This window comes from Peromyscus eremicus, chromosome 1 (genome assembly GCF_949786415.1).
Source record: "Peromyscus eremicus chromosome 1, PerEre_H2_v1, whole genome shotgun sequence".
NCBI classification, from domain to species: domain Eukaryota; kingdom Metazoa; phylum Chordata; class Mammalia; order Rodentia; family Cricetidae; genus Peromyscus; species Peromyscus eremicus.
The window spans coordinates 19,061,270-19,076,879 of NC_081416.1; the positions used below are offsets into that span (position 1 = coordinate 19,061,270).

Sequence of the window (15,610 nt, forward strand, 5' to 3'; positions counted from 1 at the left end):
TCAGAGTAGCTGGAATTATGTTGAGGTCTTTGATCCACTTGGACTTAAGTTTTGTGCATGGTGACAGATATGGATCTATTTGCAGCCTTCTACACGTTGATATCCAGTTATGCCAGCACCATTTGTTGAAGATGCTTTCTTTTTTCCATTGTGTAGTTTTGGCTTCTTTGTCAAAAATTATGTGTTCATAGGTGTGGGGGATTAATGTCAGGGTCTTCAATTCGATTCCATTGGTCCATATGTCAGTTTTTATGCCAGTACCAAGCTGTTTTTATTACTGTAGCTCTATAGTAGAGCTTGAGGTCAGGGATCATGATGCCTCCAGAGGTTGTTTTATTGTACAGGATTCTTTTGGCTATCCTGGGTTTTTTGTTTTTCCATATGAAGTTGAGTATTATTTTTTCCAGGTCTGTGAAGAATTTTGTTGGTATTTTGATGGGAATTGCATTGAATCTGTAGATTACTTTTGGTAAGATTGCCATTTTTTACTATGTTAATCCTGCCTGTCCATGACCATGGGAGATCTTTCCATTTTCTGACATCTTCTTCAATTTCTTTTTTCAGGGACTTAAAGTTCTTGTCATATAGGTCCTTCACTTGCTTGGTTAGTGTTACCCCAAGGTATCATTTGTGGCTATTGTAAAAGGTGATATATCTCTGATTTCTTTCTCAGCCTGTTTGTCAATTTTATTTAGGAGGGCTACTGATCTTGTATCCTGCTATGTTGCTGAAGGTGTTTATAAGCTGTATCAGTTCCTTGGTTGAGTCTTTGGGGGTCACTCAAGTATACTATCATGTCATCTGCAAATAGGGAAAGCTTGACTTCTTCCTTTCCAATTTGTATTCCCTTAATCTCCTTACGTTGTCTTATTGCTCTGGCTAGAACTTCAAGTACTATATTGAATAAGTATGGGGAGAGCAGACAGTTTTGCCTCATTCCTGATTTTAGTGGAATCGCTTTGAGTTTCTCTCCATTTAATTTGATGTTGGCTGTTGGCTTGCTGTAAATTGCCTTTATTATGTTTAGGTAAGTTCCCTGATCGCTCCAAGACCTTTATCATGAAGGGGTGTTGGATTTTGTCAAATGCCTTTTCTGCATCTAGTGAGATGATCATGCGTTTTTTTTTCCTTTGAGTTTGTTTATATAGTGTATTACATTGACGGACTTTCATATGTTGAACCACCCTTGCATCCCTGGGACGAAGCCTATTTAATCATGGTGGATAATTGTTTTGATATGTTCTTGGAGTCTGTTTGCCAGTATTTTATTGAGTATTTTTGCATCAATGTTCATGAGGGAGATTGGTCTGTAGTTCTCTTTCTTTGTTGTATCCTTGTTTGGTTTAGGAATCAGGGTAATTGTAGCCTCATAGAAGGAGTTTGGTAATGTTCTTTCTGTTTCTATTATATGGAACAATTTGAAGAGTATTGGTATTGACTCTTCTTTGAAGGTATGGTAGAATTCTGCACTGAAACCATCTGGTCCTGGGCTTTTTTTGGATGGGAGACTTTTAATGACTGATATTTCCTTAGGGGTTATTGGACTATTTAAATAGTTTATCTGGTCTTGATTTAACTTAGGTATATGGTACCTATCCAGAAAATTATCCATTTCTTTTAGATTTTCCAGTTTTGTGGAATAGAGGTTTTTGAAGTATGACCTGATGATTCTCTGAATTTCCTCAATGTCTGTTGTTATGTCCCCCTTTCCATTTCTGATTTTGTTAATTTGGATGCTCTCTCTCTGTCTTTTGTTAGTTTGGATAAGGACTTGTCTATCTTGTTGATTTTCTTAAAGAACCAACTTTTTGTTTCATTAATTTTTTGTATTGTTCTCTTTGTTTCTATTTTATTGATTTCAGCTCTCAATTTGATAATTTCCTGGCGTCTATTCTCCCTGCAAGACTTTGCTTCTTCTTGTTCTAGAGCTTTCAGGTGTGCTGTTAAGTCACTAGTGTGAGATTTCTCCAACTTCTTTATGTGGGCATTTAGTGCTATGAATTTCCCTCTTAGCACTGCTTTCATAGTGTCCCATAAGTTTGGGTATGTGGTGTCTTCATTTTCATTGATCTCTAGGAAGTCTTTAATTTCTTTCTTTATTTCTTCCTTAACCCATTGGTGATTCAGTTGAGCATTATTCAGTTTCCATGAGATTGTAGGTTTTCTGTAGTTTTTGTGGTTGTTGAAATCTAACTTTAAACCATGGTGGTCTGATAGAACGCAGGAGGTTATTCCAATTGTTTTGTATCTGTTGAGATTTACTTTGTGCCCAAGTATGTGGTCGATTTTAGAGGTTCCAGGGTGCTGAGAAGAAGGTATATTCTTTTTTGTTAGGATGGAATGTTCTGTAGATATCGATTAAGTCCATTTGAGTCATAACATCAATTAAGTCCTTTATTTCTCTGTTAAGTTTCATTTTGGGAGATCTGTTCAGTTGTGAAAGTGGGGTATTGAAATCTCCCACTATTAATGTGTGGGGTTTTATATGTGGTTTAAGCTTTAGTAATATTTCTTTTACATATGTGGGTGCCCTTGTGTTTGGGGCCTAAATGTTCAGAATTGAAACTTCATCTTGGTGGATATTTCCTGTGATGAGTATGTAATGCCCTTCTTGATCTCTTTTGATTGATTTTAGTTTGAAGTCTATTTTGCTAGATATTAGGATGGCTACACCTGCTTGCTTCTTAAGACCATTTGATTGGAAAGTCTTTTCCTAGCCTTTTATTCTTAGGTAGTGTCTATCTTTGAATTTGAGGTGTGTTTCTTGTATGCAGCAGAAAGATGGGTCCTGTAAAGCCTGTGTCTTTTTATAGGTGAATTAAGTCCATTGATATTAAGGGATATTAATGACCAGTGATTGTTCATTCCTGTTATTTTTTGGTGATAGTGTGTGTGTACTTCTCTTCTTCGGGGTTTACTGCTGTGGCATTATCTATTGCCTGTGTTTTCAAGGGTGTATCTGACTTCCTTAGGTTGGAATTTTCCTTCTAGTGCTTTCTGTTGGGCTGGGTTTGTGGATAAGTATTGTTTAAATCTGGCTTTGTCTTGGAATTTCTTGTTCACTCTGTCTATGATGATTGAAAGTTTTACTGGTTATATTAGTCTAGGCTGGCATCCATGGTCTCTTAGTGTCTGCATTACATCTGTCCAGGTCCTTCTGGCTTTCAAAGTCTCCATTGAGAAATCAGGTGTTATTCTGATGGGTTTGCCTTTATAAGTCACTTGGCCTTTTTCCTTTGCTGCTGTTAATATTCTTTCTTTATTTTGTACGTTTAGTTGTTTAATTATTATGTGGCGAGGGGACTTTTTTTGGGGTCTAGGCTGTTTGGTGTTCTATAGGCTTCTTGTATCTTCATAGGCATTTCCTTCTTTAAGTTGGGAATGTTTTCTTCTATGATCTTGTTGAATATATTTTCTGTGCCTTTGAGTTGGTATTCTTCTCCTTCTTCTATCTCTATTATTTGTAGGTTTGGTCTTTTCATGGTGTCCCAAATTTCTTGGACATTTTGGGTCATGACTTTGTTGGCTTTAGTGTTTTCTTTGACTGATGAACCTATTTCTTCTACTGTATCTTCAACGCCAGAGAGCCTCTCTTCCATCTCTTGCATTCTGTTGGTTATACTTGCTTCTGAAGTTCCTGTTCGTTTTCTCAGATTTTCTATTTCCAGCATTCCCTCTGTTTGTGTCTTCTTCATTTTTTCTATTTCCCTTTTCAGGTCTTGGACTGTTTCCTTCATCTGTTTTGTTGCTTTTTCATGATTTTCTTTCAGGGATTTATTGTTTTCTTCTGCTTTGTTTGTCTTTTCCTCAATTTCATTTGTGATTTCTTCTATATAAGCCTCTACCCTCTTCATGATGTTATTCATAAGGTTGCTTTCTTCTGCTTCTTCCATTTTGTGATGTTCAGGTCTAGCTGTTGGAGGAGGGCTAGGTTCTGGTGATCCTGTATTGCTCTTCATTTTGTTGTATGTACTTCTGCCTTGACGTCTGCCCATCTACTTGTGGATTCATTCGTTCTTGGTCTTATCTGCGCTCTTGGTCCAGACAGCTGACAGATTCAGGAAGCCTCTCTCTCTTGTCCAGATGGGAGCTCTGGGGCAAGATGGGAGCTGAGGGCTAGTGTCTAAGTCTCAGGAAGTGGCTGGGGTCTTGGGCGGATGGGCGGATGGGCGTGGGGGCAAGGCGTGGATATTGCAGGGTCTGCCAGGGGTCTTGGAGAAGGGGAATTTTCCCAATGGGGGTGGAGGCGATCTTACCCGATGTCCAGAACCTGGAGCCAAGTTGGGCAGGTCTTGGTATGTGCTATTAAAAACTCGGCCATATCTCCAGCCTCAGATTTTCTTATTTTTAATAGCTTATTTTTTTAGTAGAATTTCTTGTGTATGTAGTTTTTTAGGTGTGTCTTAATTTTTAAATCAAAGACATAGTTCATTTTATTTATTCTCTAAATTTCTACCAATTTTACTTTCAGTTTCTTAAAATCTCTAAAATACTATTGTAAAATTATCTCGAACACACACATAATATTGTGTATCAATTAAAATGGTATGTATCTATTATTTTGTAACTGTTTTCTTATCAAAATTTGTAGTTATCTTTCTCTATTAAATATAGTCTCAAATTTTTATGGCTATATTAGAAATATACTCTGTGGACATAGCATCATTACTCAATATATATATATATATATATATATATATATATATATATAAAATGGTTTTGTCTAAATTTTCATGAGTTTAATGATGTTATAGAACACATCATTGTATATATATCTTTTTATAACTGTTAAATGCATTATTTTTATGTCAAAGTATTATACATTTAAAATTTTAATATGTAGGAAATGCACTTCCATGAAGATGATGCCAGCGTATACTTATATTAGCAATGCACAGGAAAGCTCATTTGTCTTGTCTCTTGCTAATGATTTTTTAATGTGGATTTTAAATTATTGCTCTTTTTAAATTTATTTTTTAAATTTGCTTTTTTTATATTTTTAAAGGTCTAAATTTTTTTCAATTAAATTTTTTTTATTCTTTGCTCATACATTATACCCTGACCACAGTTTCCCATCCCTCCACTCCTCCTAGCCCCTTCCCCTTCTTCTCAGAATACACTTCTGTTTCCCTTCAGAAAAGAGCAGGCCTCCCAGGGATATCAACCAAATATGACATAACAAGTTACAATAAGATTAGACCCAAACCCTCATCTCAAGGCTGAGTGACGAAACCCAGTAGGAGGAAAAGGGTCAGAGACAGCTTCCACTCCCTCTGTTGGGATTCTCATAAGAACACCAACCTAAACAATCATAACTTATATGCAGAGAACCTAGCTCAGACCCATCCAGGCTCCCTTATTGTCAGTTCAGTCTCTGTGAGGCCTATGAGCCTTGCTAGGTTGGTTCTGTGTGCCTAGTTCTGGTGTCCCTGACCCCCTCAGGCTCCTACAATCTTTTTTTTTTTTTTAATATGCATTGGTGTTTGACCTGCATATCTTTGTGAGGGAGTCAGATCCACTGGAACTTGAATTACAGACAGTTGTGAGCTGCCATGTGTGTGCTGGGAATTGAACCCAGGTCCTCTGGAAGAGCAGCCAATGCTTTTAACTTCTGAGCCATCTCTCCAGCCCGGCTCCTACAATCTTCCCTCCCCCTCTGCTGAGGGGTTCCCCAAGGTCCACCTAATATTTAGCTTTATGGGTCTCTGCATCTATTTCCATCAGTTACTGGGTGAAGCCTCTCTGATGACAGTTGGGCTAGGCAGCAATCTATGAGGATAGCAGAATATCATTAGGAATCATTTCATTGACATTTTTTTCTAGCTGTGTTTGGCTGTATCCTAGGTTCCTGGGCTATCCAGAATCCTGGCTATCCATGCAATGTCAGGTGTGGACTCCCTCTCATATCATGGGTCTCAAGTTGGACCAGTCATTGGTTGGCCACTCCCACAAGTTTTGTGCTGCTATTTCCCAAGCACATGTTGCAGGCAGAACAAATTGTAGGTTGAAGGTTTTGTGGCTGGATTGGTGTCCAGTCCCACCCTTGGAAGCCTGGCCTGGTTACAGAAGATGACCGGTTTAGGCTCTGTATCCTCTATTACTAGAGGTCTTCACTAATGGATTTCTCGGACTTTTCACTGCACTTAGTTTCCATATTGTCCCCCAAAAGCCACCCCCCCAATTCCAGTCATCTCTTCTAATACTTTCCCTCCATCACCCACCATCTATTCTGTTCCAATTCCCACCCATCCCCAGTTCACTTGCAAAACCTCCCTTAAAAGGGGAAATAACTAATGTTTTTGATTCTTATATGGTAGGCCATGATTTACGTGACATTATTGTTCTAAGTTATAATTCATTGACTAGTGAACTTTCCTATCTTTTTACATTCAATGTTATTTTTATTTCTTTGGTGAATCTTCTCTTTCTTTAAAAATGTTCGTTGAAATTAATTGACTTTTATTTTATGTGTGTGGGTGTTTTGACTGCATATATGTCTTCGTGTCACATGTGTACAGTATCTGCAGAGGCCAGAAGAGAGCATTAAATCCTCTGGAACTGGAGTTACAGATGGTTGTTAGCTGCAGTGTGGGTGCTTAAAATCGAGCATGAGTCCTCTAGAAAAGCAGCCAGTGTGCTTAACCTCTGAGAGATCTCTCTAACTCTTTCTATTCTTTAGTTTGCTTTTCCCTTACGGTACTTTGATGTGTTGCTCAATTGATTGTCAGATGTCTACACATTAGGGAGTAGCAATATTTTTTCATTTTTGTTAAAAAATATTCCAGGTCTTTTATAATTTGTTGCTTTCTAATCTTTGTGTTCAATTTTATGTTTTTCTCCTTCTCCTTTGCTCACCTTGACCAGATTAGCAATGTGGGGCTTATTATCATCCCATCACTAATACCTTCAGTTCAGAATCAGGTTTTACAGTGACATTTGGGGTCCTGCTTTTTGATATTTCAGTATGGGGTATACTGTCCCTGGATCACGTGGTCTGCCTGCATTTTCAGTGCCATAACTATGTGTTTAACCTCTTGTCCTGTAGCGTCTCCCTCCCCCTTGCTATTTCCCATCTGCAGTTGCATCTGGAAGTAGGCTAAAACCAGCTTTTTCTTCAATTTTCCTTTTAATTAGTGAAGCTGGCTCTAGTTTTCTGTCTCTCAGAGGGAATTTTTAATCTGCATCATCTTTGAGCAGCTAAGCCAGTGCCTGCTGCTGTGACAGTGATGAAGTTGGCAGATGTGGAGCAGGACATTTCTTCAGTCATGGCAGGCCTTTCTCAGTTGTAACTTTCCAGCTGAATAACTGGTTGTTACAAGGCTCAGTTACCCTGCCACTGAAAGGTAAATAGCACCATTTGCCTTGCTTTTATCTTGGGATTATTTGGATTAATCATCTTTTTGTAGATTGTTAAAATCGAAGGAACAATGTTCTCTTCTTTTAATTAAACAATAAGATAATAAATGTGAAAATGCTTTATAAATGAAGGAATAAATAAATTAAGTGGTTTCTTGCTGCAGAAATATTAACATGATCACACCGCTTTCACTTTACACAGCGTTATTAGTTCAACATACTATTTAGCATATTACTTGGCACACAGTGAATATTCAATAAATACTAGATTTTTACTATTTTGATTTACTGTGCTTTCATGGTATTTTCTCAACACATTTCAAAGCAAACTCACCTTTGGATAAATCAGTTGCTTTTTGGTAGTGAATTCTTTTTGCTTTTTAAAATCACAGTTAAAACTGTGCAGCAAAGCTTGAGCATTCAGAAACATTTTTAGTTCTGCTGTTATCTTATAGTAATTTCATGGTAAATCTCCCACTATCGTGAATCTCAGGTTCCTTGTTTTTTTTGGATATGTATAGTGATTGGTTAAAAAAAAAAGTACAAATAATCACCAAGTTCCCTGGAAAACAAAAATCAGAAAAATGTGTCATGTAGGAAGTATTATCCCTAATCTTTTGGACAAACATTTTTAATTTTATGAAGGCATAGTACTATTAAATGAACATTAGTTGGTATTAGAATTCTTTTGCTCATCCTCAAATGAAACTGGAAACAGAAATTATATTGTGTTTTCCATATTTAGAATGTGTCTATTTTGGTTATAAACACAATGTAGTATTGGCAATGTGAGGGAATTATAATAAACCACTTATAAGTAGTGGTCATGCATTAGTTCTACTACCTGGAGATTAAAAACACATGAGTAGTAATTTATTATTTCTTCCACTACTTTTTAGTTCTTATATAAAAAGATAATAAGACTTTGGGGAATTGAGTGGAACTGACCTGGGAACTTCTTTGAGGTCTGTCTCTCATAGTACCAGAAGATGTACAGTCAAGCTGCCAAGGGAGAAAATCAATCAGTAGTCTTACCTAGCTGTAAACACAATGACAAGCATGGCAGAGTATCTCCAAGGGTGAAATAGTGGTAGTTAGAGCTTGACTGTAACCAATAGCTATCTAGTTGACTTAAGGCCTGTTCAATAGGAGAGAATTCATGCCTGGTACTGTAAACCTAGACAACTACTAGTAGCTGGCAAGGTCATGCCACTTTTTAAACCCAGTATAATTTCTTATTTTATTCTAAATATACTCACTAATAAGTGTAGCTCTCACCTCCCACCAGATAATCTTCTTTTTTGCAGCAGATGGAGACTATTAAAAAAAAATCCTCAACTGTTCAAAATGAAAAGAACCAACTGTGGGATGCCCAATTCCAACTGGTATATCTACAGTATAACCTCATTTCCTATGGTTCAGGAAATATTGTGGGAGGAGGCAGAAAGATTAAGTTACAGAGGACTAAGACATCTGTGAGATAGTGTCTTTTGTAAATCACTGGGAAGATGCACACATGAAATCTCAAAAATATGGTTGCCTAAACTAGAGCTGCAAAGTGACACTGCTAGTTGACATGACAGTGTGTAATGGTAGAAATCTCACAAGGTCCTACCCCTAGATGAAGGGTTTTGGTAATTTGTGACTGCTAAAAGAGGGAGAATCATTCTCTGGAATGAGCCCCCTACATATATAGGCAGCAAAATTAATGTCATGCATTTGAAAGAGAGTGAGAGAGCATGACAGGAAGTGGAGGGAGGAGAGTGATGGATGTAATGATGTAAATATGCTAAACATATATGAAATTCTAAATAAAATTTAAATTAAAAGTGAAGATGCAGTAAGGTATAGTAAATAAACATAAGGAATTGAGCATTGGGTACACTTGGGGCACACTTTTCCCCCAAGTTCTTATCTGCTTAATGCTCAAACAATTGGTATCATTGAAAGTGCAGGTCATTTTTTGCTTTAACTTCTAAAACTGTAAATAATGACCATAACTGAATTTATACATGTTATATATAATTAGATTCCATTTAATTATAACAGGAAAGATAGTGTTGTTTTTCTGGTGACACAGCAGCTGCACCTGAATCTCTGCTCTTTCATCCAGTAATTGTGTCTCTGCAGTTACTCGCCCGCTTCTCAGGCAGTGGACAGGTAGGACTTTTATGTCTCACTGGATCTGCCTCCTGCTGCTGCCACCAAATGTAGTTTTTAACTAAATCTCTATTGTTCTATTTATCAATAAGACTCGGGAGTCAGAGGCTAGGGTGAAAACCTGATATTATATTACTTGAGTAAACAGGAAGTACAGAACAAACAACTTCCAAAACTATAGAAATGACAGAAGCTGCTGGCTGTCTGGACAGTTATCCAAGGTTCCTCTGCACCGTTGGAGTACCCATCTTTGGCTTACAGGCCTAGAATATCTGATAGACTTTTCTGTGAAGCAGGAATTTTGAAGGACTGTCCCATAATGGCAACGTTCAGCATTCTTTTCCCCTTGTATCCTGCTTGTCCAGTATGTGCAGGATACTGACAGCAGTCGAGGCAAAGGCAGTTTTTTTGCCCAAATAGCTAGCTTTGTCACAATGAAAACAAACTCCATATGGAGGTTCTTCTATGCCCATCATCCTTTTATGAAGTAGAGTGGTGCTGCCAGGAACAGACGTGTCTCACTGTCATGAAAAAAAAGCCTTAGGTCATTAAACATTTTAAATGCCATATTCTGTAGGTTTCTGAAGCATTTGAAGATCACCTATCTATCTAAAATATATCTGTGTTTAACCTCTAATATAACTACAAGTTTGATTATTATAGATGACTAACTACTAACCTGCATTTAAAAATTATTCTAAACAGTTTGTCATGATAGCTTTTAAGGGCTCAAACTTTATATTACATTTTCAAATGAGCTGCATAGGTACAAGACCTTAAACAAGAGTAGAAACATATATATGGTATAACAAAAATAACCTTAAATTTCTCTCAACATACAAAACTCCATACCAATGTAAAATACTTGAAAAGAATAGTTGTCTTTATAGTCTATATTCCTATATTCCCCTCCCCCAAATGATGACAGACATATAATCCACCGAATGACACAAAATGATCCACCCCACTTCTTGGGAATACGGGTGTTGTATTCTCTGGACTATTTCTTGTTGTCTGGGCATGATGGCATCCCTAGGGGACCCTGAGAAAATTGAGATAATGGTCAAATCCTAAGAAAACTAGCTATAACATTTGTTGTGCAGTCTCTGTGTAATGGGAAAGTGCAAGGCTTATCTTGAAGTCCTGGCTAGAATAGTCTGTGAGCCTGGGCCATTTCACCTAGCAGCCTTCAAGTTGTTCTGAATGCAGAACTTCAACAGAGGCACTCTGAAAGCCTAGATCACTGGTGGCACTCATTTTTATTAGTGTCTGGTCCCTTTGCTCTGAAAACACACAAAATTTCAAAGGTAACATACATACAATCAACTCAGATATGGACTGTGTGTTGTACACAATCCAGAAAAAGATGATTTTTTTGTTTTACGTTTGAGCAGGTAGAAGACATCTGTCAACTTTATAAGTCTGTTTTGACTATATAACCAAACCTCTATCCATGCCATATGAAAGGACAGCTTGTAAAAATAAGTCCTGAGGATTCTATAACCAACAAGATTTATCATGTCTCATCCAGTCTCAGGCTGTTCTCATGTCAAGAGATCAGCATATATGTCACCTGTTTTGTTGTTTTTTTTTAGGTTTATTTCTTTATGTCTGTAGCCAAGATTTAAGGGGGTTTCCCTCAATCAAATCTGGTCTCAATTTTAAAAGAATCCACAGCCTTTCATTTCCTGTGAAAACAAAAGTATTACCTTTCCCCCAACACAATACATTTTCTGAATTCCATTTTACAGTTAAGACATTCCTAAAGTATCTAGGCTGGTTCAATTCAGTAGTTCCTGTTATAATCCCATGTCTCTCAGCAGCTGCCATTCGCTCATCAGTATTCAAAAAATTCGAAGTCAACAAAACACCATACAGGATCCCAGACTCCCTGTGTGTTTACCATCTTTATGTGGCTTATTTTCTTATATTACTTTACTCTTTCTTTAAAGACTTTACTTAATTATATTTAAATTATTTTTTCCTTTGACTGGCTATATTCATTTTCTTTTCTTTCTTAAGCATCTCCATACACTGTAACTTGTTTAAAGATTTTTTTCAATCTGGACCCGTTTTTACTGTGCACCAGTGTTGTTGTTCTCTGACTGCATGAGCCAAACCTTAAACTGCTAAGTAGCAGCTCGGCCCTCTACTGTGAGGCTTTGGTGTTTGGCTCTGCCCACTCCTTGGGTCTGTAAGAGCCAAGCCTTAAGCCCACAGGCCTGGCTGAGAAACTGCATTTATTTGGGAGCTGCATTTAACTTCCCCAGCTCTACGAAGTTGGTGCCTGCACTGTGGCAGGAGTTTTTACTTAGCTTGCTGTTTCTATTTAGCATGCGAGCTGCTCAAGTGCTCTGCTGCACAGCAACACTTCTTAAAGGAGCTGTATCTGGTTTCTTGTTGTTGTTTTTTTTCTTTTTTTTTTTTCTGTTTTTTTCCATACAGCTTATTCAGGCCCTGTATGGAAATTTGTTCCCCACATTGGGTGCCACTTGTATTTGGAATTTTTCTTTGGGTCATCAGCCAGCTCCCAAATAAAGACACAGTGATTTGTTATTAATTATGAATGCTCAGCCTTACCTTAGGCTTGTCCCATAGTTATTATAACTTAATTTAACCTGTTTCTAGTCACCTAGATTGTGCTTTTTTCCCTTTCTTTTATCCTGTATGTCCTACTTTCCAGCTTCCTCGGTGTCTGTCTTTCTGGCCCCTGGCATCTACCTGTCATCTGCTTGTGGAGGACCACAAAGTTTTCCTAGTGAGATATGAGCTTGCTTCACCCAGCAGAGCTGCATTAGAGGATTGCTTGACCATGTGCATGGTTACTATGTGATTGGAAGAGTTTGCACTTGGCTGTGCTAGGGGGGAGTCTTTACCCCACCCCTTGGCATTCCTATAAAAAAACTCTTTAGAAGAGACAGTAAGGTCTGGTGGATAAGGATCCAGGCCTTTTCGAGGCTATCCTGTATTTCTGTCTCTCTCTCTCCCCTCTATATTTCTATCTAAATCTATTATCCCTTTCTCCTCAAGAGTACCTTGGGGAAAATGTGGGAGCTGGTCTCCCAAAATGGAACCAAGGAACAAGGGACCCAGAGACTTGGTGAAAGGAGAAAGGGGGCTTTGAGGGTATAAGGCATGCCAGGACAAGGAATTATAAGGGCAATGGTATTTTATTCTTGGGAGTCTAATTGGGTAGGCAGTGGAATGCTGAAGTTGGAAAGTCAGGCTGCAGCATGTATTTCTCTCTATCTAGGTTTCTTTCTTTTTTCTCTTAATTTCTATGTATAAAAATTAAAGAAAAATTTAGAGTAAGGTTGAATATAGAAATATTTGGTTAGGAATTCAGAATATGATAAGCAAGAGGAACTGTGTCCTTGATTTTTCAACTATGGGGGTGTGAACACAAAATCCTGGGGAAGAATCAGAAAAATCTATCAAAGATGAGAAAAAATGGGCAGAAAGATTCCTGTGGAAGCTTTTGGACTGTGAACAGCTTAAATTCTGAGTCCTAAGTGGCAGAGGAAAGAATTTTCTCTGAGGTGGATGCAGATGAAATAAAACTTTTCACTCCACTAATGCTGCCACTGTATGAAAACATCATACAATCAAAATTAGTTTCCATTTGGCCATGAAGCCAAGGAGAACAAATATCTTAGGAAAAATCTTAGTAATCTCTCTCTAAATGTCTAAAAGTTTTTCAGACTTTTCTTTCTTAGATTTTTTTCTCTTTTTGTAAAGGCAAAAATTTAACTTGCCTGGAAACAGCATCTATCATTATGGGAAAATCACCTGTAATTTCTCTAAGAAAAAAGAAAAAACCTCTTGGAATATGACAAATCCTCTCTGCTAGTCCTGTCTCTCCTTCAAGCTAGTTTTAGAAAAAGAGCATCCAGAGTCCCCTGAGGCTAGACTCTCCTGCAGGCAGAAAGCTAAAGCAGGGACAGCTTCCTCCTCAAAGGGTGGAGCCACAACAGAGGCTGTGTGGGACTAGGGGAGGGTCTTCTGGCTTGGAGGAAGCAATGGAAGCTTTGAAATCATCCCTGCAATGAGGGAGGCAGGGCTTAAGTTCTCAAAAAATCTCTCAAAATGTGGAAAAGACTTTTATTTTCAATACTTGTATTTTCTTTCACTGACATGGTAAGGTGCAGGAGCAAGCCCGGAGGGATTTTTGCTTCTGGCACTAAAGCACCATAAGTGAGCATGCAGATAGATCTGGCCCACTTTGGGGACAGTGAAGTAAAGACACCTATCAATGCCAGCTCAGGGAGAACAGAATCCTCCCATTGCGAGAAAAAGCTCATTTGATCTTGATTTTCAGTATGAAAACAGACTATGTGAATGGAACTTTTCTCCCAGACCTGAAAGGCTTCCTGGGAAATATAGTTTGAAAAGTAGCTTGGGAAATGTAGTGTGTAATGTAACAGCGTGACAAGGAGAAAGGCAGTATTGAAAATGTAGTTTTTCAGCTCAAAATGGTGATACTGCCCAGAAACTCAGTTTTTCCAGCTCAGAATGTAGTTTCTTTTCAAAGCAGTGTTAGAAAGCTTAGTCTTACCTCCTGAGAACTAAGAACAGGTGAACAACTTGCCTCTAAGGAGATAATTAAAATACTAATACCTATTTGTCTACAAGCCACTTTGAAATCCTTTAGAAAACAAGAGAAACCAGTCCTTATACTGGGAAATTGTTTGGGGTGTGAAAAACTTACATGATTGAGTCGTGCTTAAGATACAAGAGGCATCATTAAAAGAACTCATGGTAATCTTAAAAAGCAGCTTTAAAAAAATTTAAGAAGAGGGAATTTTACCCTTACTTAAGTTTAAGCGTCACTGATAAATTAGGCTCTGACTTCAAACTCTCAAGAAAACTTTCAGAATGATATCAAAGCTGACTATAAACACTGAACTTTAGAAATGATTTGCGTGCTTTCTGTTTGTTAATAGTTCAGTTAAGAAACCTCTTCTAGGCTGTTCATGTAGATCTCTTCCATTTCTCCGTCATTGGGCGATCCCCGTGTCTTTCTTTGGGTCCTGTTTTCCAGGTAGCCTCCCTGGTGATGTGAGTAGCAGTCCAGTCATCCTTGTTCTACATCTAGTATCCTCCTATGAGTGAGTAAATACCATGTTTGTCTTTCTGAGTCTGGGTTACCTCACTCAGGATGATTTTTTCTAGATCCATCCATTTGCCTGCAAACCTCATGATGTCATTGTTTTTCTCTGCTGAGTAGTTTTCCATTGTGTATATGTACCACATTTTGTTTATCCATTCTTCAGTTGAAGGGCATCTAGGTTGTTTCCATGTTCTGGCTATTACAAACAATGCTGATATGAACATAGCTGAACAAGTGCTCTTGTGGTATGAGAGATATACATGAACAGCCTGGACATGAGTGGGGGTAATGAAGGGTGAGGGTCGAGGGAAAGAGAGCTTGGGGGAGTGGGAGATCCCAGCTGGATCAACAACAGAGAGGGAGAACAAGGAATAGGAGACCATGGTAAATGAAGACCACATGAGAATAGGAAGAAGCAAAGTGCTAGAGAGGCCCACAGAAATCCACAAAGATACCCCCACAACAGACTGCTGGCAATGCTCGAGAGACAGCCCGAACTGACCTACTCTGGTGATGGGATGGCCAAACACCCTAATTGTCGTGCTAGAAACCCCATCCAACGACTGAGGGATCTGGATACAGAGATCCATTGCCAGGCCCCAGGTGGATCTCTGGGAGTCCAATTAGCGAGAAAGAGGAGGGTTTATATGAGCAAGAATTGTTGAGAACAAGGTTGGATAAAGCACAGGACAAATAGCCAAATGAATGGAAACACATGAACTATGAACCAATGGCTGAGGGGTCCCCAACTGGATCAGGCCCTCTGAATGGGTGAGACAGTTGATTAGCTTGATCTGTTTGGGAGGCATCCAGGCAGTGGGACCGGGTCCTGTGCTTATTGCATGAGTTGGCTGTTTGAAACCTGGGGCCTATGCAGGGTCGCTTGGCTCGGCCTGGGAGGAGGGGACTGGACCTGCCTGGACTGAGTCTACAAGGTTGATCTCCGTCCCCGGGGAGGCTTTGCCCTGGAGGAGGTGGGAATAG

At 38.6% G+C, this 15,610-nt stretch overlaps 1 protein-coding gene and 1 long non-coding RNA gene across 3 annotated transcripts in view; one reads left to right on the forward strand and one right to left on the reverse strand.

Annotated features, from left to right (window-relative positions):
* Nucleotides 1-15,610, forward strand: part of Hpse2 (heparanase 2 (inactive)) — a 681,933-nt gene that overhangs the window by 136,704 nt on the left and 529,619 nt on the right. The window lies entirely within an intron of this gene.
* Nucleotides 1-15,610, reverse strand: part of LOC131906945 (uncharacterized) — a 37,138-nt gene that overhangs the window by 19,743 nt on the left and 1,785 nt on the right. For both annotated transcript variants that reach the window (XR_009378246.1, XR_009378244.1), the window contains exons 2-3: nucleotides 8,305-8,358; nucleotides 7,691-7,918 (exon numbers count right to left, since the gene is read on the reverse strand). This is a non-coding gene — a long non-coding RNA (uncharacterized LOC131906945). The remainder of the gene's footprint in view (nucleotides 1-7,690; nucleotides 7,919-8,304; nucleotides 8,359-15,610) is intronic.